Source organism: Hippopotamus amphibius, chromosome 10 (genome assembly GCF_030028045.1).
Source record: "Hippopotamus amphibius kiboko isolate mHipAmp2 chromosome 10, mHipAmp2.hap2, whole genome shotgun sequence".
In the NCBI taxonomy this organism is placed as follows: domain Eukaryota; kingdom Metazoa; phylum Chordata; class Mammalia; order Artiodactyla; family Hippopotamidae; genus Hippopotamus; species Hippopotamus amphibius.
In genome coordinates this window covers 11,695,580-11,717,791 of record NC_080195.1, presented here as the reverse complement: position 1 = coordinate 11,717,791, position 22,212 = coordinate 11,695,580, and the positions used below count along the sequence as shown (strand labels likewise).

The window sequence follows — 22,212 nt, the reverse complement described above, 5'->3', positions numbered from 1 at the left end:
CCGGTGGGAGGGCAGAGGGAGAGGGGAGGCGCGGCTCGCTCCTCGTCCTTGACCCCGGAGGTCTCCCTCCGGCCGGACGCTTGGGTTTTCAGGGTTTCGGGACGGGAAAGGCAGCTGAAGAGAAGTCCCCGCAGCCCTCCCAGCCTCCTTCCGACTTCTAGGGAAACCACGAGACTCTCGTGAGGAAAGGGCTGGGGAGGCTCTCCTCGGAAGAAGAGGTCCCGGCCAAGCGAGAGGGCACCACGGCTCCCCCGCGCCGCGCCGCGCGCCCCCTCGGACCCCGGGCCGGTTCCGGGCGGGGGCAGGGGTGCAAAGCACAGCCGGCGCCGGGAGGCGCGTCCGGGGCGGCGGCGTCGCCCCCGGCCCTCCGTGACCTCAGCCGGCAGGCCGCGGCCCTGGCGGCGGAAGGCGAAGGCGGCCCCGCGGTCCGAGCGCGCCGCGACACGCCCGCCCGGGTGGCCCGCGGTGGTGGGGGGCGGGGAGGGGGGGGGTTCCGGCCGAAACCCGGAGAAGCCACTGCCGCCCCTCCACACACACACCCCCCGCGGCCGGCGTCCGCGTCCGCGCCGCCCGGGGGCCCCGCGCTGGACGTGCACGCGCCCGGTGACCGGCCCCTCCCGTCCGCCCCCGCCCCGGGAAGTCCCCCACCCGGAGCCCCGCCGCGGCCCGGGAGGTGTGGGCGAGCCCGCTGGAAGGAAACCGCGGCGGCCAGGCCTTCCCGGCCCCTGCCCGTGTCCGGGAAGGGACGTGGGCTTCCTCTCATCCCACAAGTATTTATTCAGCAGCTACTACGTCCTCGTCGGCCCTGAGGAGGGGCCGCACGTCGGGCTCCGGGCTGGACGGGGCCAGGAGCAGCAGGCCTGGCAGGGCCCCCGGCACACGGCATCTGGGAGGGAGCCTCCCAGGCTGCAAACTCCTCTCCAGCCAGGTCTGCACCCCCGTCCCCCCGTCATATTCTTCCGGGTTACTAAGCAGCTGCTTTTAGAGTTCAAAAAAACAAAAACAAAACCAAACCCGAGGAAGACCCCGGAGATCAGTCATTCACCGCTCGGTGTGAATTCGCTTAATCCTGCCGCCTGATGCGTAAAGGCTTCCCCAGCTTGTGCGGGACACAGCGCACAGTAAGGGCTCTCAGGGGGTTTGGAACCGTCCGCCTCCCTTCCTGGCTGCACAGACTGGGAAGGGAGTCAAGTGAATTGAGATTCGCTATAGCGCCGAGCTGGAGCTGCGCGGTTAGTGTAGCAGCTGCCCTGGAGGGTGGAGACAGCCTTTGGTTCTCCGGGCCGTCGGGGCATCTGTGGTCAATCTCGAAGGTGGAGGAGGGTGGTCCTGGAGAGGAAGGACGGAGGGTCAGGCTCGGAACAGCCTCACGGCGGGGACTGAACCTGCCTTCTCGGGCGAGGGCCTTAGAAGCGGTTGTATTTGTACTTGGAGCATCTGGGCAGAAACTTTAAACCACTGGAAACTCTAGAGAGCTCAGACCTCCTGGGAAGGAGCCCCCAGGGGGTGCAGGAGGTGGGGAAGGGAGTCATCCAAGATGAATTCGCTTACTGTACCTTTCTAGGTCTTCCTCGTTGTTTACACTCAGGAAGCTAGGCCCCCGCCTCCTGGTCCTGCGTTCAGCCCCACTGCATCGATCAGGAAGTGATCATACAAGGCAAGCTTCTCCTGTTTCAGGTGAGATGTGACATCCTAGTGTGTAATCTTAAGGTAGCACTTCTGAATGCTGTGCAAAAACGAGACCTGGCTAAAACTAATCTCTCACACCAAGTGAAGGAGGTGCTTTGTTTCGGACTGCTCTACGTTGGCCCATTACCATGGCCAAAATTTGTGTTATGGTATACTAATAGCCTCATTTGGCAACCCAGCCAAGCCATTCTTGTGTAAACCTTGCTTCCTGGTGTGCCCCCCCCCAAACAATTAGAAAACATGTATTATATTAAAATATATGCATCCTACTATTAAAACAAAAAAAGTAACACACTTTGCTATTGCCACAATTTAGTTTGTTTCACTGGGATGAACTACTGCACAATACTTGTCAGTGTTATTTCAGATTTGATAAGCTTTCAGATAAGTATTCTTACCCAACTTCTAAAACCAAGGAGGAATCCAAAATAGCACACAGTGGTAAATGGCATTTATTGTTCTATAAATCTCAAGACTTCAAAAAGGGACCCTAAATAGACAAACAAAACTCTGAAGCATTTAAGAGACAAGCTCACTTCTCCCCCACTGGGTGGCACAGGAAACATTTGGTCACACAAAAGCAGTTAAGATGACAGAAAGGAAAATCGCTCTTCTGCAGGGTATTTTGTCTTGATCAAGCTCTCACTCTGCTGTTCTGCCTTCACCCGGTTTACATAGTACCATCCCTTTAGAGAATTCCTAGCTGTTGGGACAATGAAGATTATCCCTCTTTTAGAGATGGATACATTTCCATTTCATTTGACTCCAGTTGAGCAGTGGCAAAGAAAGATGATGCCGTCTGCTGTCTTGGATGCCAGGTTACCCCGGTCTATGCACTAGCCGCTGAAGAGTCTTTTCTGATCTTCAATTCCCTTTTCTCCCAGCTTTATATTTTCTCTGGTACTAACAGTCTGTGGGGATGAGCTGCCGTAAACAAAGCTCCCATGTCAATGTCCAAATCCTGGGTGGTAGGAAAACTAGTGGTATCAAAAATGGGAGTAGAGAGTGGAAATTATTTCAACAGATAATTAGTTATATTTATTCAAATATAAAATGTATATGCTTTTACTCCAGCATTCCCAGTGCTATGATTTTAACCTACAGATATGAAATTTCCCCAAGATGCACAAGGATGTTCATGGTAGCATGTTCGATAGTAACAAAACTGGGAAAACCACCAGTGTCCGTCATTAAGGGACTGAGCAAGTGAATTATCCATACTCAGCAGGCATTTAAAAAGTATTGCATAAAAATGGATGTGCTGATAAGGAAAGATGTCCAGGATCTTTAAGTGAAAAAAGCCAAGGTGCAAAAAACGCTTCCTTGCTAGCTTCGCTAGAGGTGGGGGGGCCAATGATAAAAGTTAAAGAACTCAGCCTCCTATATACTTCCTTAGTGTCAAAGGGAGAATTCAGACAGTAAATTAAGAGAATGGGGGTTGTTGGGAAGGTTTCGTCAAAGCAGTGCACATGAGGGAAATGATTATGAAAGAAAAGGGATGGAGCCGAGATGAGTGGATGTGATTGTACAGTGGACGGGCATGGCAGGGAATGCTTGTGGAAGGAAACAGGTATCAGAAACCTTAAGGTGAATCTGGCACGCAAGAGCCCAAGACTGGCTGGAGCCATCTAGTTAGGAGGCTGGTGCGATAGTATAGGTATGAGAGAGATAAAGGTCTGGATTAGAAATAAAAGGAGGGCATGGAAAGGAATGGTCCGGTAAGAATTTGCTACTGATTGGATTAAGCAGTGTGTCAACCAGAAGGAGGCATCTGGTATGATTCCAAGATTTTAAGCCATGAAGAGAGACTCAAATAGCTGAAATAAATGGGGAAGTCCAAAGGGGGATCTGATATGGGGTTTAATTTTAGAAATTAGAGATACCCAGCAGAAAGGTAAAGGTCAGGACTCAAGCTCAAACAAAAGGTCAGGATTGTAAATATATGACAGAATGTCACTCACGTGAACTTCTGTAAAGGGCCAAGGATTCAGAGCTGAATCTTGGGAAGGAAACATCAGTGCAAGTCTAATAGAATTAAGTAACCCATCTATAATCCTATGTTTGGCCTATAACTCTTCAGTAATTTGATAGGATTTAGTTTATTTCTTTGTAAAATGTGGTCTCCATTTTCAGTGATGTGTGTAAGAATTCATCACTAGCATGTAATCCATCTCTGAATGAATTATTGTTATAACCTTTATCCTTAAGTTATTGAATCAACTCATGTGTAGGACAAGATGAACTGGTTTTCAATATTTTAACATCCTCTGTCTCCTCAGGGAGATCAGAGATGACAGAAACCAGAACTTCTAAATAAAGAGAACTTTTTTTCCCCCGGAATCAAACTAGTGACTTCTTGTTTTTGTTTTTGCTCTTCTGCAACCAAAATGTTAAAATAAGTAACATCTCTAGTTATTCTGAATCGGTAGCCCTAATCCACAATTCCTAAATGTTATTGTCTAGACAGTCCTTTAAAAGGTAGGCATATGAGGGACTTCCCGGGTGGCGCAGTGGTTAAGAATCCGCCTGCCAATGCAGGGGACACGGGTTCAATTCCTGGGCTGGGAAGATCCCACATGCCGCGGAGCAACTAAGCCCCTGTACCACAACTACTGAGCCTGTGCTCTAGAGCCCGCCAGCCACAACTACTGAAGCCAGCTTTCCCTAGAGCCCGTGCTCCACAACAAGAGAAGCCACCACAGTGAGAAGCCGGTGCACCCCAATGAAGGGTAGCCTCTGCGCACCACAACTAGAGAAAGCCTGCGCACAGCAACGAAGACCCAACGCAGCCAAAAAAAAAAAAAAAAAAAGATAGGCATATGAGCTTTAAGAATTCCCCATGCTAGGCCAAACCAGAAACCTCGATTACCACAACCACTTCCCCTCCAGTTAATTATTATACCAACACCTTAGGCAACAAGGATCATTCCGATTCAGTAGTAAGCAGGTTAGATTTTACCATATTCAGTGCAGATGGAGACCCACATTGAGCAAATGCTGTGGTTGCTGAAAAGATAGAAAACATTTAATAGTTGTCTTATTAGTGAAAAGGAACCAAAGTTCAAATGCCATGTTTGTATGTGTGAGGCTCTCAGAGGGTAATTCCTGTATACTCTGTGGGGTAGACTCTTAGAATAAATATTCATTTATATTCTTTCTTACATAATGAAATAGTATAAGGTTCCATTTTCCTTTTACCATCTTTAATTTGCATTTTTTCCGCATTCCAACTTTATAATCCATGAAAAACAGCTTCTTTAAAAGGTGGGATTGTATTCCCTTATCCCTAGCTTTTTTTTTTTTTTAATGGAGGATCCTATGAAGGTCATAGAATCATGTTTTCTGTTTTTATTTTTTTTAATTAATTATTTTTTGGCTGTGTTGGGTCTTCGTTGCTGCATGCAGGCTTTTTCTAGTTTCGGAGAGCAGGGGCTACTCTTTATTGCGGTGCGCAGGCTTCTCATTGAGGTGGCTTCTCTTGTTGCGGAGCCCGAGCTCTAGTTGTGGCGCATGGGCTTAGTTGCTCCACGGCATGTGAGATCTTCCCGGGCCAGGGATCGAAACCATGTCCCCTGCATTGGCAGGCGGATTCTTAACCACTGCGCCACCAGGGAAGTCCCCCCTACCTTTTAAAACAAATTTATATCTCCTTCCCTATCCCTCTGAATTTTCCATTAAACTCTTTACTTCTACTTATTATTTATCAGTCTTTCTGCACTTCATCCTCCCTCTTCCTCTTAGTTCTCAATTTCCTGATGTAGACTCAATGCTGTGAATTTGTCTTTAAGAAATTTAACTGCAATATAATCTCCCAACTTTGTCTGACTTGGGGATATTCAAATTGAATAAGGAGAAAAAAAAGTTCTATGTAATAAAACATGTTCAAGGAGTGCATTTTGCCAATAAACATATGGAAAATTGCTCAATGTCATTAAGAACCAGTGAAATGAAAATTAAAACCACTGTGAGATGTTCGTGTAGCTGCTACATTGGCAAAAACTTAAGTTTAATAATATCAGGTGATGGTTAGAATGTGGAGCAACAGGAATTGTCATCAGTGATGGGTGGGAATACAAATTGGTACGGACACAATTTGGCCACATCTAGGAAAATTGAGGATATCCGCATCCCATGACCTAGTGATTCCCCTCCTAGGTATATCCCTAGAGAAATTCCCACACATGTGCACCAGATCAACGTGCAAGAAATGTTTAGGGCATATTATTTACAGCAGCCCCAAAGCAAAGCACACACATGTCTGATAGAGTGTAGTGGGTGAAAGTATTGTGTGGTTTCCTTAAACAATACAATAGTGCGATGATAAAAGGATGAACTATAGCTACACAAAACCCCTTCGGTAAACCTTTAAAAATATAATGTTGAGGGAGGGAGAGGACATGGCGATATATGTATAAATACAGCTGATTCACTTTGTTGTACGGCAGAAACTGGCACAACAGTGTGAAGCAATTATACTCCAATAAAGAGCTCAAAAAATATAATGCAGGGTAAAAGAAGCAAAAACAAAAGACTTTGTACAGAAAGTCTTGTGTATATAAAATTCACAAAAACAGGTAAAACCAAACTATATTGATTAGAGACGAGTACGTAAGAGGTAAAGGTATAAAGGAAAACAAGGAAATAAGTACCACCAAGGTCAACATAGTGCTTACTTCTGAAGGGAGGGATAATGTTGAACTTGGGGAGAAGGACAGGGCAAAGGGAATTCTGTTAATGTTCTGAGGTTTTTTAAAACATGTTTGCTTTATATATTTTGTTAAACTGTATGCACGTTTTATACACTTTTCTGTATGTATGTTACATTTCTCTGTCTCGCTGTCTCACACACACACACACACACACACACACACACACACACACACAAACACACACACACGGAAATGCTATAGTTTTATCTTGAAGTGTGAGGAATACCCAAGACCTGGGAAACCTGCTTTAATGAACAGATGAAAATTTTACTTGTAATTAGCACAATGCTAATGCCCCACTAAAGGTTGTTCCTTCTGAAATAGACTAAGTTCCCTTGTTTATTTATTTACAGATGTTGAGACATATATACAAATAAGATCCAATTACAATAATTCTGTAAAACAAAGCTGTATCCTTCAAATTCTTACCCTGTACCAGAACTTTTTAAAACCATCATAAATTATGCACAACATTAATTCTACACAACAAATGTTCTATCTGGCTGCTAAACACTTTCAATTTTAAAATGGCCTAAATACTGTTCCACTGGTGTCCTGGGGGGAGGGGGAGGGATGGCGGGGAGGCCAGTGGGGGCCAGACTTTACCTCACTGTGCTGCGTATACTAGTTTTGTTTAGCTCTTACCCTTCAGCTCACTCACCTATTTCTGTGTAAAACATCCAATCACCCCTTCTAGAAGTTACCTAAACCACCAAATCACAAAACAAGTCCTTCACTTGTCCATTCAGCTTTTATTGCGCGCTTACTATGAACAGGGTTCTGAAAGCTAAAGGCTGAATAAGAACAAGGTCCCTGCTCGTTGCAGCAGCGCTGATTCCCAGGCATTGTGCTGTTTTTACGTCTTTAAATATCTGCAATTTTTTGGTGTAATACTGTTATTTTAATATTTAAAAAATAAGAAATTGGAAACATTTACTTCTTTTTTAATCAATTTATTTATTTACTCATTCATTTATTTATTTATTGGCTGCATTGAGTCTTTGTTGCTGTGCATGGGCTTTCTCTAGTTGCAGTGAGCGGGGGCTACTCTGTTGTGGTGCACGGGCTTCTCATTGAGGTGGCTTCTCTTTTTTATTTTTTTATTTTTTAATTAAAAAACTTCATTTTTTTGAGCAGTGTTAGGTTTATAGAAATATTAAGAAGATATACATAGAGATTCCATATATTCCCCTGCCCAGTGCCCCCTTCTCTTTTCCCCTGTTATATTTTTTCAAGAACTTTTATTGAGATAAAATTGACATACAATAAACTGCATATATTTAAAGTGTACAATTTGATATTTTTTTTCTTATTAGTAACATATATATGGCAATCCCAATCTACCAATTCATCCCTCCCCACCCCCCAAGCGGTGGCTTCTCTTGCTGCAGAGCCCAGGCTCTAGGCGCATGGGCTTCAGTAGTTGTGGCACATGGGTTCACTAGTTGTGGCACACAGGCTTAGTTGCTCCACGGCATGTGGGATCTTCCCAGCCCAGGGATCGAACCTGTGTCCCCTGTATTGGCAGGTGGATTACTTAACCACTGCGCCACTAGGGAAGTCCCCCATTTACTTCTTGAGACACGCCCAAGAAAGTTAGATTCTTTTTATTTTGAAAAATATGCAGACAACAGAAAAATTGGAAGAGTAGTAAAATGAATGAACACCTGTGAAACTGTTTTTCAGATTTACCAGGAGATATTTACATGTTGCCACATTGCTTTTATTTATCTGTCTGTAGATAAAGGCTTTTTTTATTCAACCATTTGAAAGTAAAAATAAGGACATTCTCTGACATAACCATAGTATTATTATCAATTAAAATTAAAATTGATATAATAAATATCACTTAATATACAGTCCATATCCAAATTTCCCCAATTGCCCTAAAACATCCTGTATAGCTATTCATTTTTTAAGACAGGATGCAGTCAAGGACATCATGTGGCACTTCATTATCCTGCCTCTTTCCTCTCATCTTGAACATCCCTCTACTTTTTATTTTTAAAAAAAACTTTCCTGACAATAAGGAAAAATCTAGGCTGGCAATTTTGCAGAATATCCCACAATCTGGTTTTAGACGATTTCCTCAAGATTCAGATGAAAATTCTTTTCAAGGAAACTCCATGGTTAGGTTTATACTTCCCACCTTATCACATCAGGAGGCCTGTGATGTCAATTTTGTCCCGTCGTTGGTCCCATGCACCATCGAATCACACAAAGTGATATTTGACAGGTGTATGCGATACCACTGCAAAGTTTTTCCCTCTTTGGGAAATCTGATACCATTTGCAGAGTCTTTCCCCATCTGTACTAGTAACTCTCTGTGGGTGAGACTTTGAGACTATATGAGTATCCTTTTCCCAAACAAGTCTCTCACCCACTGGATTTGGCATTTATTCAAGCTCCATGCTTACATACATCAATTATTACATTGATGGCTCCAAAATGATGGGTTTTTTCCTTACATTTATCAGCCAGAATTTTCATGTGAAGGATGTTCCCTGTCTCTTTTTGGCATTATTGTTGTTCTTTTTTTATCATTAGGGACCCATGGATTATTTTTCAGTGTATTATAATCCATTCTGCCATTTTTTGATTGTGGTAAAATGAATATAACTTAACACTTACCATTTTAATCATTTTTAAATGTACACTTTAGGGACATTACGTACATTCACATTCAAAACCATCACCACCATCCATCTCCAGGACTCTGTCTTCCCCAAATGAACAGTAAGTCCCCACGTTCCCCTCCCCCTAGTGCCTGGCAACTACACCATCTTTTTTTTTTAATGCTCAAATTGTCTTAGATTTGGCCGATGGGAGCTCCTTCAGTCTGTTTCCTGTGTCCTCTGACGTATCCCCATCATTCTCTGAGCACTTCCTTGTTTTCAGGCACAAAATTTTCCAGGCTCCCTTTAGTCCTTTCCCTGTCCCACAGCTTGACTCAGCTGTTTCTTCAAGGACCACAGGTCCCTTTAGTGGGCAATAAATTGCATTTAGAAACCAACATCTGGGCATCTAGGTGAACTCACTGCTATTGGAGGGTCACCCAGGCCCTCTTAGTAGATCCATTTATATGGTTATCTATTTCTCTGTCAAAAACCACGAATTATATGAATTCCTTCAATTCAAACCCAACATCACAGCACACACTCCAGTTTTCCTTTCCATGTTTTTAACTCCCTTCTCAAACAGAGAGAAAACTGACTCTCCTTCCCTCAATGTACAATATTTACATATTTAATCAATACCCCTGAATGTAACCAACCTCCCAAGGCTGCCTCTGCACCTTCCCCAGTGATATACCCGCCCCTTCCTGTGGCCTGCACACCTCACACCTGGGCCGTCCTCTCCCAGAAGCCTTCCCTATCCTCTGTGGGCTCCCACACTTGGTGCTGGGCTGCGCCTCCGTGAGGAAACCACCTTTATGCTGCTTGTTTTACTCCCCTTCCAAGCACACACTTTTCTTACCCTTCTTGGGCTCCGACATCCCACATCCCATACTGGGTGTGGGGGGCGGGGTGGGGAGCTGCCCCTCTGTACGGATGCCAGCCCCCCACCCCTACTGGGGCTCCGACTCTCACACTTGTAAGGGCAGCGTTTCTCACAACTTCAGTGAACCTTGTTAACCTCTTGGTAACCTTGTTAAAAATGCAGATGACCAGGTCCTGCTCCCAGAGATTATGATTCAGTCGATTGAAATGAGGTGGTGAAATCCACGTCCTCAGCGGGTGCCTCTGATGCAAGTGATCTGAGTGACAATTGAGGACATTTCTGTTCTCATCTGGAATTACAGGATCAAAAGATAAGCACATTTAATATTTTGCCATGTATTGCCAAACTGTCTGCTTGAAGGGCTGCAGTACATTGCAATTCCACCGGCCGTGTGCAGCAGTGCACAGTCCCAAACCTCTCAATGTACTCCTGTAAGGGGAGGTGCTTCACAAGTGTTGGGTGGGTGGGTGGATGGAGGGGGAATCCTCTTCCTTGGGCCTCAGTTTCCTTGTAAAATCAGGCTCTTGGATTGAATCAGTGTTTCCAAACTTGCCTGATGGTGAACATCACCTGGAACTCTTGTTAAAAGTTCAGATTTGCAGGCTCAGGTCTATTGCATCAGACTCTCCAAGGGAAGGGAGCGGGAACCTGTGTGTTTAACCCTGAGCTTCTCATGAATAAGTTGTGCGTTACTCCTTTGACTAAGTGAGTTTTGTAATATTGCTCTGATCGACTTTGAATGTTCTCTCCGGTTCTATAATGTTTTGATTTCACCTGACTATACAAGACCTTGTTTAATTGTGAACCAACAGCCATGAACTCCAGAGGAAAAAGTACAGGCTGTCTGCAGAGCTGTTTATAATAATTGAATAAGATATGTATGAATGATAAATTCAGGACATGTCTTTTATATCTTTGTGAAGGCTAAAATATTTCAGATATTTTTACATTTTTAAAGAAACTGCCACTGCAAAGATTTAAAATATTCCTAAAATGTCAAGATTGCATACTAATACTCCTTTGCTGCTTTCTCATTGGGAATATTAAAGTGACGGACTACCACATAGTCAAATAAAAACTTCAGACCTGAAGGAAGATCAGATTTCAAGTAAAAAAAAAAAAAATTCTCAAGTTTCTCAGCGAAAAGGAAATAAGTCCAGTTGAAAACAATAATAATGATAAAAGGGGATTGAAAGTAGATCTTATGACACCACGCTAAAGGAATGATGTGTAATTTGGAGAAGTTATGGTTAAAGAGGTTGCTGCAGAGGAATGTATTGATTCATCTAGAACAAATATTAAACTGCTGAGGATCTGCCATATGGAAGTGATTTTTCTTTGTGTATTGTATTGATTTATGAATCACATTTACAAACACTCAAAATCGGAAGTCATCGGGTCACTATTGGTTATTGGATATTTTGGTCAAATAAATCTTCTGATATAGACTTTTTTTAAAACGTTATCATTGAGCACTTACCATGAGCCAGGCAGTGGCCTAAGTGCTTTGCTTCTATAAACTCATTTTCTCTTCCATCAACCCTATGCGGTATGTACTTTCATGACTCCTTTTTGAGAGGGAAGGAAACTGAGGCACAGATCATTTAACTTGTTTGCCCACTGCCACAGCTATTAAGTGTTGAAGCTGGAACTCAAACCAGGGGGACTGACTCCAAGACCTGTGTTCTCGGCCACATCACAGCAGAGTGGTGGTTACTGTGGACAGTTGTTAGGAAGAGCACATTGCTTCTTTGCTTTCTGTCTTCATGCACGATTGAGGGACTTCTTTGGTGATGCAGTGGTTAAGAATCTGCCTGCCAATGCAGAGGACACAGGTTCGATCCCTGGGCCGGGAGGATCCCATGTGCCAAGAAGCAACTAAGCCCATGCTCCACAACTACTGAGCCTGTGCTCTAGAGCCCATAAGCCACAGCTATTGAGCCCATGTGCCACAACTACTGAAGCCTGCACACCAAGAGCCCATGCTGTGCAACAGGAGAAGGCACCTCTGTAAGAAGCCCACATACCACAATGAAAAGTAGCCCCCACGCTCACTGCAGCTAAAGCCCCTGCGCAGCAACAAAGACCCAGTGCAGCCAATAAATAAATAAATATTAAAAAAAAAATCCTGCTGCCAATGCAGGGGACATGGGTTCGATCCCTCGTCCAGGAAGATCTCACATGCCATGGAACAACTAAGCCCGTGCACCACAACTACTGAGCCTGTGCTCTAGAGCCCACAAGCCACAACTATTGAGCCCATGTGCCACAACTACTGAGCCTGCATGCTAGAGCCCATGCTCCTCAACAAGAGAAGCCACAGCAATGAGAAGTTGCACGCTGCAGCAAAGAGCAGCCCTGGCTTGCCACAACTAGAGAAAGCCCATGTGCAGCAATGAAGACCCAATGCAGCCAATAAATTAATAAATTAATTTTAAAAAATTGAGTCATTATTATTAGCAAAGCTTTAGGTACACCCAAGCCAGGTTTCTCACTGTCAAAAAACAAACAAACAAAAAAACGAGTTACAAATAAGCAAGGGGAAATCTAGAATGAACCCTGTGGTACTTGAATAGTGTTGGAGACATCAGTATGAACTCATCTTTAGTTTAATGTAGGCTGATAGATGATAGACAGGTAAATAGAGATAGATGATAGATAGATTAGATAGGTAGGTAGATAGATATAGATAGATAGATGATAAATAGATAGATAAAAAGAAATATGAGTATATCCATGTGTCCGTACACACACCCGTGTTTCCTAGCTTGTCTCATTAGAGGACCTAGAAACAATGGCACCTCCCTAGCAAGAACTTACTGGTAAGGATGCAGTACCAAGGGCCGGCATCCACATCTTGGTTTCTGACACCATTCTCCAATAAAAGGAATCAAGGATCCTTGGAAAAATGGCTGATTCTATGGAGAGAGCAGGGAAAATACAAGATGTGCTGGGAGCATCTTGTCGTACCAGAAAGTAAAGAAGTTCCCTAAAAGGAAAACAATGGGATCTATCAAAGGGACATAGGAGCCAACTGTTATGATTGTGTTTTCTTAGATTTTGTATTTGTCCATTTGACATTCAGTCATCACAGGGCCAAACTAACAGCCAAAGTTGTTTTTATCACCCCTGTGATCCAGCTTTTGTGGGTGTGTGAAAATCATATTACAAACCCATCAACCCATCTCCCGCCACCTCCTTTTTTTAGCTCTCACCCACCAAGCCAATATTTCCCCAGCTCTATATCAACCCAGGGCCAGGTACCAGACAACCAGGGATGGCCCCTATGCTTCAAAACCCGTACCGAAACTATTCAAACTAATCCTAAGCTTTGCCTTTCCCAGGGAAAGCCCATTTATGGCTGTGGCATATGGTCTCCCCGTGCTCCTGCTTCTGCCCCGGCCAAACCTGGTGCTTCCCCACGTGGCCCCGTGTGCTGTAGTGTGTTGCCTTCTTTCAGAAACTGTAAGTAACAAATTCTTCTTTCAATGGCATTAGCCTCTCTGTGTCCACTTAGTCACCTCCATAAGTTAAAATCCCACAAGTACATTTTAACACAATTGGCACACTGAGCAGGGTGACTATAGAGGGACATGCCTCTCAATGATCTTGGCTTGCTAATTGGATTCACCCAACAGTTGGTTCTGCCTGGGAAGGCATGCCGGCTGCTGGTGTCCACGTGCTTTAGCTGTCATGGCTTTATGCCATGTCTGCTGTATGCTGCCGCGGTATTCTAACCTAACCTAGATTGTAAAAGGACCTCAAAGGCACACACCTCTACAGTCAACCTCATTAGTCTTAGCTGCTGAAGTCTAGGTTGGCAGTTGCCCTAATTCCCTGGTTGGCATCTTACATTAGACAGCTTGGTCCACTGGGCCGAACCTGGTTTCCCCCATTCGGTAAGCCTAGGTTCCAGGCAGTGACCCCAGGCTGATAAGGCAAAAACTCCCCCACAAAAGGAGCAAGGACAGGCTTCCTCCAACGAGACTGTGTGGGGCACAAGTCTGTCTAACCTACACAACAGCCTTGAAGACAGCAGTGGGCAGTCAGCCTCCCCTCCCTTCAGTGATTCACCACGTTGGCAGCCCTTCTAGAGGGTGCCTTCATGGAGATATCTCTAAATGTGCAAAGACCATCATTGCCTTTTACAGGAGGTTGGTTGGTCTGTCTGTACGGAAGGAAGCTGCACTTTTGCTATCTTGAGATTTCTTCCAGATCTATGATACCAACTTGATAGGAGTTTAATTCAATTCATGCAACATTGGCTAGTAATCTATGAACACCAAGAAATAAATGTCATATGGACTATTTTGAAATATTGCATATGTTCTATGTAAAACCTTTATTGTATGATACAATAAAACCCCATGAAATAACATTTTTTTAGTACAAACAAGAATAATTAGAATTTTCTTAAACACCAGACAAATATCTGTAAATAGTACTAATTCTAAATAATGTTACTTACCTTTCCAGTTTACGTAGACCGCTTATGCCTTTCACACATCCAGTACTCTTGAATAGCTGTCTTGTACTAGCCACTGAACTGGGGGGTTAAATGCTCAAAGAAATAGGCTTCTAGAGGCCAAATGCCATACATTATTTGAGATACATAAAGGAGGTTCACATAAAGCCTGTTTCAATACGTAATGCAGCACATCTGTGCCTCATCCTTGGCTAAAAGTTTTTGTTTGTTCTTAAAAGTTCAGTATGATGTAGAGGAAATAAAGTCCAACCGTTCAGACAGCCAAACAGCAGATGAAACAGATGGACTCTGAGCTGCCATAAAGCCCAGAAAAGTCTCCTGACTCTCTTGGCTCTTATATTGCAACTGGCATGAAAAGTCCATTTTTCTGCCATTGTGGTTGTAAGTTGCACAGCCTTCTGCTTTTTCACTCTTATATATTGACCCTTCAAAGTTTATATCATGGATAATAGAATAATAATTTATAAAGCATTTACTCAAAAATAAATATGGGAGATGGAGCCCCATAAAACTAATTTGGGCTCAATGCCCAGAGAAATCTCATATCGAGAATTTCTTGACTTAAATAGATTCACTAGAGCCACATATTAGCTAAGCCTCTCGGCGGATTTCTGTTTAACTCCGTGAAGGCAGAAAGTTGTATCACCGGGCTGGGATCGATTCACACTGAACTGTAGAAAGGTTGTCTGTACTACAGCGAGTTTGTACGTGGATATACACAAGGCAACATACCAAACACACCACTAAAAGTCACGGTCATCCGATCACTCTTGGCGTCTAAACAATCTGGCTGGTCTTTGGTTTTTGAGTTAAACAGCTACAAAGTTCACTCCTATGTTTTGCTCTGGTTTCTCAATGCAAAAAAAAAAAAAAAAGTGTGTTGACAAGTGACAACAAAATGTGTGTTGAGAAAGAAGGCTTTTCTTCGTAGTGGAGAGCCCTCTTGGCCTCTTTTGAAAAGTCCAAGGTGCAGGCTGGAAGACTCTCCCTACACACAGGTGAAGCAATCGTCTACCTGGGTCCCTGGGGTGTGGATGCCTTTGCTACCCTGGCTTCATTAAGAATCATTTGCCACCAATGGCCGTAAGTCTCTGAAATTATCCAAGGAGGGGCAGCAGGACCACACAGGGTGCAGGTATAAAGACGGGCTAAAAAATAGTAAAGAATAGACCAGTGACACTCTTAATCTCACAACCGTGGTGAATGGAGAGATGCACCTAGAGAGTTTGACTATTGATTCAGAATCTGCTCTTTCTTCCCTTCTTACTTCTTTCTCTTTCAATGAACACAGAGATAATGGACATGTGCATAAATATGGACACACATGCATGTATTCCTTTTTCTCAGTCTTTTCCTGACTGCATTTCTTTTTGTGTATGTCTGCCCAGCAGTTTCTCTTAGGAGCATTAAATGAAGCTACAGTAGCCCTGGGGAAAAGCCTGAACATTGGGGGTCAGGAAGATCTTGGCTGGATTCCGGGCTGCATCACATACTAGCCGGAGGACCCTAACAGCTGCTTTACTTTGAGCTCGGATTTTCTTATTTGTTACCTGGGGACGCAAGCACCCATCTCAGGGAACTAAAGGGAGCATTGAGACAATGTGCCTACATGTGTCCATCAGGGTAGCACCGTTGAGACTTGGTTCACGTTTTCTTCTCCTTCTTCTCCCTCTTCTGGCTTCTAACCATTGTCTCTCTTTGCCATCCTTACCTCAACAAGTGTTTAACTCCTTACCCCAACAAGTAATTTACATTACCTTGGAAAGAAAATATGTTTTAAGGGACTTGGTTCCCTACTGAATACATTTACAATTTTTAGGTTTCTAATATAGACATCTCAGGATTTCAAACTTTTCAGTGTCTCTAACAATAATTGTTTAAAAATTGTAGTGGACTTTCTTTTTTCCCAATCTCTGAACCCTATTCCTAAGCTTGGATACAGACCCCTCTGAGAGCCTTGATGGAAGACAGGGAATTCCACCTCCCACTAGAGGAACCAGCAAGGAAGTACAGGTGGTATGTTAACTCAGCTCAGTCAATCAGATGTTCCCAATGTGGTACTTAAGTGGGCTCAGCCAATCAGATGCTCCCAATGGACAGTGACTGTGGGATGAATGATTCAAAGAAGCAAGGAGAGCTAAGGCGGCCACAACAGCCTTCTGCTGGTAGTGCCGAGATCCGGTATAAAGGGTTTCTTGTGCCAGTGACGGGTCAGGCATTCAACAGTGGCTGTAGCTCTCAGTCTTCGCAGAAGACTTTCACCCTCAGGCAATTTCATCCAAGCTCTTGTGCCTTCTCTTTTTAGGCAGCTCTTCTGGAGTCTAAGGGTCTAAGTGCCTGTGTCTAAGACCTTTCTAGAGCCATTTCCCGTCTTGAGCCAGGGCCTCCGGGATATCTCTCCTAGATTAAAGTGACAGGCTACCAACTTCTCTTAGGAATCCTCACTGGTAGGTGCTGCTGGAAATTTAATTTTAGTAACCTTATTTTGTTTATTTTCCTCTCACTTCTTTATCTCCTTGTGTACATGCTTGACTGTGTGTCTGTATTTTAGTGTGTGTTTCTTCCTCCTCAGTCTTCTCAAATTAAAATCTAACCTGGAGTCAAAAAGAGCTGACCCGGTTATCTCTGATTAGAAACCAATAAAGCCAAAAGTCACTAGAAAATCCAGGATTAAAAGATGCTTGCAAATACCACAATTTTTAAAAAAAATTATTTTAAAGCATATAAATGCAGTGTTGAATATTTTCTCCCTGCGCTTTATAGTACTTTCTTGGACTACAACCCCAACAGTAAGAAGTGCAATTTAAATGAATGTGAGGTCATGATAGATGCAGCGCTTTCAAAGTCATAATAGGGTTACTCTCTTTGCATTTTTCAATCAGAGGCATATCAGTCGGAACCATTGATTAGCTATTGTTTCTTTTCCTCTTTCCTCAAACTGCCGCACCGAGCCGCCAGAATTCACCTCACTCTGGAGAAAGCCTGCGGTCAGTGTCGGCTGATGGGAAAATGCCTCTGTTTCACTTAGTGTTCAGCAACCTCACTACTTCTGCCGATCTCTGCTGCTCATAGTAAACTAAGAAGTCATTGACCAAAATCCACCGGGTAGAACCTGAGCCTACGGGTTCTGCCAGCTGTGTGACCTTGGGCCAGTTATCTCTTGGTACCTCTGTTTCTTCCTCTGGAGAAAGAGGTGGTGATGCTACCAGCACCTACCTCATAGGGCTGTTGTGAGTCTAAAATGAGTTAACACATGTGAGATGCTCCCGACTTGGCCCAGTGTGTTGTTTGTGCTTAGTAAGGGTTGATTCTGGCCGTTATAATGCATCTCCCGTAGCTGACCAGTGAGCCATGTTCAGTTCTCACAGCCGTTCTGGGCTGGGTCGTGTCCTCCTCCAGTTCCTATGTGGAAGCCCTTTGCTCCAGTGTCTCAGAATGTGCCTGTATCTGGGTATAGAGCCTTTAAAGAGATAATTAAGGTGAAGTGAGGGGATGGGGATGAGCCCTAATCCAGTGTGACTGGTGTCTTCATAAGAAGAGGAGATTAGGACAGAGACACACACAGAGGAAGGACCATGAGCAGACACAGGGACAAGGTGGCCATCTACAAGCCAAGGAGAGAGGCCTTCAGGAGAAAACAACACTGCCCACACCTTGATCCTGGACTTGCAGACTTCAGAAAATAAATTGCTGTCATTCAAGCCACTCTTTAGTCTGTGGTACTGATGTTTTGGTGCTTTGTTATGGCAGCCCTAGCAAGCTAATCCACAGCCCAGTCTCAAGCTTTGTCCTTGAAACTGGCTTCAACCTTGGGTTTCCTGTCCTTGAACCCTGCTGATTGTCCCTTTCTCCAGATGCTCAGTCCTCCCCACTGGTTCCTCTGCCGTTACTGCACCCCAGAAATGTTCCCTGGTTCCTTCTCGGCACCCTTCTCTTTCTTTCTGTGTTTTCTCACAAGGTGATTATCCATTTTCCTGGCTCCAACTCTGGCCTTTGTACTAAAGAATTCCAAATCTATAGCTCTTGTTTCCCTCTTTCTGAGATCCACACAACTTTCCAGATGCCTGTTAGACATCTTCATGGCCGTGTCTTACTGATAACTCCTCCAGCCAAACCCACTGTCTTTTCATCCATGATTTTCCCTCCTGTATTCCCCCCCTCTCTTAATGACTTCATTACCTTCTTAGTGACCCAAGCTACAAAATCACCCAACCATCGCTTATTTCCTTCCCTCATCACTCCCTTGTTCCAAGCCCCGTAAACTCAATTCCCACAAAGTTTTCCATACGTCTCACCTGTCCCCATCACTGCACAAATCCAGGGCTCACCAGCAATTGCCCAGTATTTTCCAACTTCTCCCTCACTATCTCCCCTGCCTTCAGCTTTGGATCTCCATCCTTCAAGGAGTTATTTTCCTACAACACAAATGCTAGTATTTTCTGCTCAAAACATCTTAGTGGCCCTTTGTTGCCTAATTTAGCAAATAGAGCCCAAATTACTTCCATTGGCATTCATGATTTTCTCTGATCTAGTAAATATCCTTCCTTTTCAACTGTAAAGGATATTTTTAAAAATATCCAGAAAATCAGCAAATATGCTTTACACTGCAGCCATAATAGACTATTTCAGAATCAGTATAGGTTGTCGAACCTGCACAAACCAATCACTTATGTTCTACAAATGTATTGCCCTGTCTTCTGTTTATTACAAGACTTCCCTTCGAAATAGGTCCCATATGGTAAATGGAACAAAGGAGAATTCTGATATTTTTTTATAGGTGCTATTTTTAATTTCATGGACTCTCATCACACCTTTTTGTGGTTGTTGTTGTTTTTCACTTTCAATGAAATATAATTGACCTACCTCATTGTACACATTTAAGGTATACAGCGTAATGATTTGACTTATACATGTTGAGAAACAATTACTGCAGAAAGTTTAGGTATCATGCATTGTCTCTTAAAGATACAAAGAAAAAGAAAAAGAAAAAAAATTGTCTTGTGATGAGAATTCTTAGGCTTTACTCTCTTAACAACTTTCCTACATATCATATAACAGAATTAACTATAGTCACCATGCTGTACGTGACATCCCTGGTACGTATTTACCTTATAAATGGAGGTTTGTACCTTCAACCACCTTCCTCTAATTCCCCCCTCCCCACCCCTCCACCTCTGGTAACCACAAGTCTGATTTCTTTTCTTATGAGGTTTGTTGGGATTTTTTTATTTTTGTTTTTTAGATATATGAGATCATACAGTATTTGTCTTTCTCTGTCTGACTTATTTCGCTTAGCATAACACCCTCAAAGTCTATCCACGTTGTTGCAAATGGCAGGATTTCCTTGTTTTTTATGGCTGAACTTTATATAATATGTATAAATAAGTGTCAGTGAACACATAAATAATGCTGCGATAAACATGGGGGTGCAGATACCTCTTCGACATAGTGTCTTCATTTACTTCAGATACAATCTGAGAAGTGGGATTTCAGGATCACATGGTAGCTCTATTTTTAATGTTTTGAAGAGCCTCCATACTGTTTTCCATAGTGGCTGCACCCAGTTTTCAATCTTTCCAACAGTGCACAAGGGTTACGACTTCACATCCTTGCCAGCATCTGTTATCTCAGCTTCTTGATGATGGCTGTTCTAGACGTGAGATGATGTCTCCTTGCGGTTTTGCCCTCATCACATCTTAACCACATTAACCTGTAGAGCTGAGGATAGTAATTTGGGTGTATGCATCCCTCGTTCATCCTAGGTCTGTTTATAAAACTTTAAGGATACCATGGCCCTGCACCCACTATTGCAAATGGTCAAGGCCCAGAGGCAGTCCTTGGAAAGTGTCAAGAGTCCAAGACTCAAGTGCACTGCAATCAAATGCATTTCCAGTGAGCCTTGCATAAGTGTTCCTGAGGACTCTTGCATGAATGTTAGAATTTGTATGTGAAAATCCTGCATAGTAAGGAAAAGGACATGGAATCTCACTTCAATCTTGTTCTTGGGACAATCCAAGTTCCACAGATTCCCAATGGCAGGTGTTCAGCAGATAAAGGATCGAGTCTTGGTAGGGAAAGGGAGATCTGGGTGAGGGCCGTAATTTTGGAGCTTCCCCCAGGAGAGAAACAGCTATGCCGATGGGCGCATCGTCAGCTAGGGTGTGCAGAAGGAGAGCTAGGGCCTGACCCTTCAGTGTGCACACGCAGGAAGGAGAAATCGTGAAAAGTGATCCCAACCTAGCCAATCAGTGCTTAGATAAATTAGAAAGAAAATAAATGAGGGGAAAAGAAAGAAAAAGACATATCTCTCAGTTATGTTTTCTACCTTCTTCTTAAGGATTTATCCAAATCTTTGTCAACACGTTCTAAGAACATTTTGTTTTTCTTTCTACTTAACTTGCTTTAAACTTTTAAACTATCTTGGCATCATTCTCTAGCATGGTCAGAGAGAAAGTTTTTTTTTAAAAGGGTTTCTTTGGGGACTATTAAATATAGTTTTTAATCTGTTTCACTTGATTTTTATTTTAGTAATACCCAGAGGAATATTCATCTATGAATCAGCCTGAAATAATGAAGCTTGGAATAATTGTATTTTGGGGAAATAGGTCAGTTCACAGCTGCCACTAAAAAGTAGCATCTTGTAGCAATAGTTCTTTCTGAATGTCGGTCATCAAAACTATTGCTAAATCACCCATCCATGCGTTTTAAACTTGATATTAATGGTTAGAAATGTACACATGTCATTTTGGCAGGGAAGCAAGTTTTTGAAGAACAATGACTGTAGGTTAAGATACATAGGGAGTTTGGGCCAAAATCCCATCAATATTACTCCGGCGTACTTCACCTGATTTGAGAAAGTTCATATAGGTTCTTCCCCAATTATGGATACCTGACTGATGAACTTTCATATACACAGTTCAGTATCTATAGATCATCTCCTCCTCCTGCCCTCCGGGTTTTACCTGGGATACCAGAGAGGTCCTGAGATGGTGCTGCCACCTGGTGGTCAATAGGGGTAACTAACATTTACCCCCAAGCTGTTCTCTCCAGGGGCATCCTCCATCCGGTTCAGTCCAGATCTGCTGTGTTCAGTAAATACTTATTGAGCGAACGTGAGATGCAGGGTATGTGATAATTCCTCAGGGGACATGCCTGTTCCTGTCTACTTCTCCTTTGTGTTCTTACCATGTACAGTTCAGTTTATTTAATCTCATGCAGTTGCTTTCTTGGGAATGAGCTCATTCTCTTTTACCCTCTTCGTCCCCCTTTCCTCTCTCAGTTCTTGCTCTGTTCCTTTAGCAACGGTTGTCTGTCTTCTCCTTCTTTCTTAGCTTCCATTTGGGCACCACCCGTGACACTAACCATGACTTAGAGCCAAAATGTTATGCCGGTAGACCTTGTTCCAAGGAAAAAGGAACTCATACATTTTATAATTTTCCCACAAATTCTAAAGGCTTCCGAAGGGCCCAGAGTCTCCCAAAAGACTCTTTTTTTGTTTTCTCATCTAACTGTGTCTACACTATTTTTACTTATTTTTCCTGAGACACCAACATTGAAGAAAAATATTTCTAATTCTTCTCATCCATTTTCAGTTTTCCAGCCATAGTCAATGTTGCTTTTTACCATTTTCAGCCCATTGTGGGTTGTATAAACTTGCCTGAGATTGTAAGCACAATCATCGTTGATAAAACTGCTTTTAGGGAGAATTCATTTGCGCTCAAACAAGTAGCTAAAAGCTTTTGAAATGTAGCCCGCTTCAACAAGAGAGTTTTCTTCAATTAAAAACCATAAATTAGGGGCTATTTTGTTTATAACATTAAGAAGATT

General features: G+C 43.3%; 1 protein-coding gene across 2 annotated transcripts in view; it reads left to right on the top strand.

The window, feature by feature from the left end:
• The first annotated feature begins 703 nt into the window (after positions 1-703).
• Positions 704-22,212, top strand: part of DCTD (dCMP deaminase) — a 121,688-nt gene continuing 100,179 nt past the window's right edge. Inside the window, exons 1-3 of one of the 2 annotated variants that reach the window (XM_057697372.1) lie at positions 704-928; positions 1,565-1,677; positions 13,244-13,364. The gene's annotated coding sequence lies outside the window, so the exon portion shown is untranslated. Of the gene's footprint in view, positions 929-1,564; positions 1,678-13,234; positions 13,365-22,212 lie in introns of those variants that run through there. The other variant, XM_057697373.1, reaches the window with a different exon arrangement.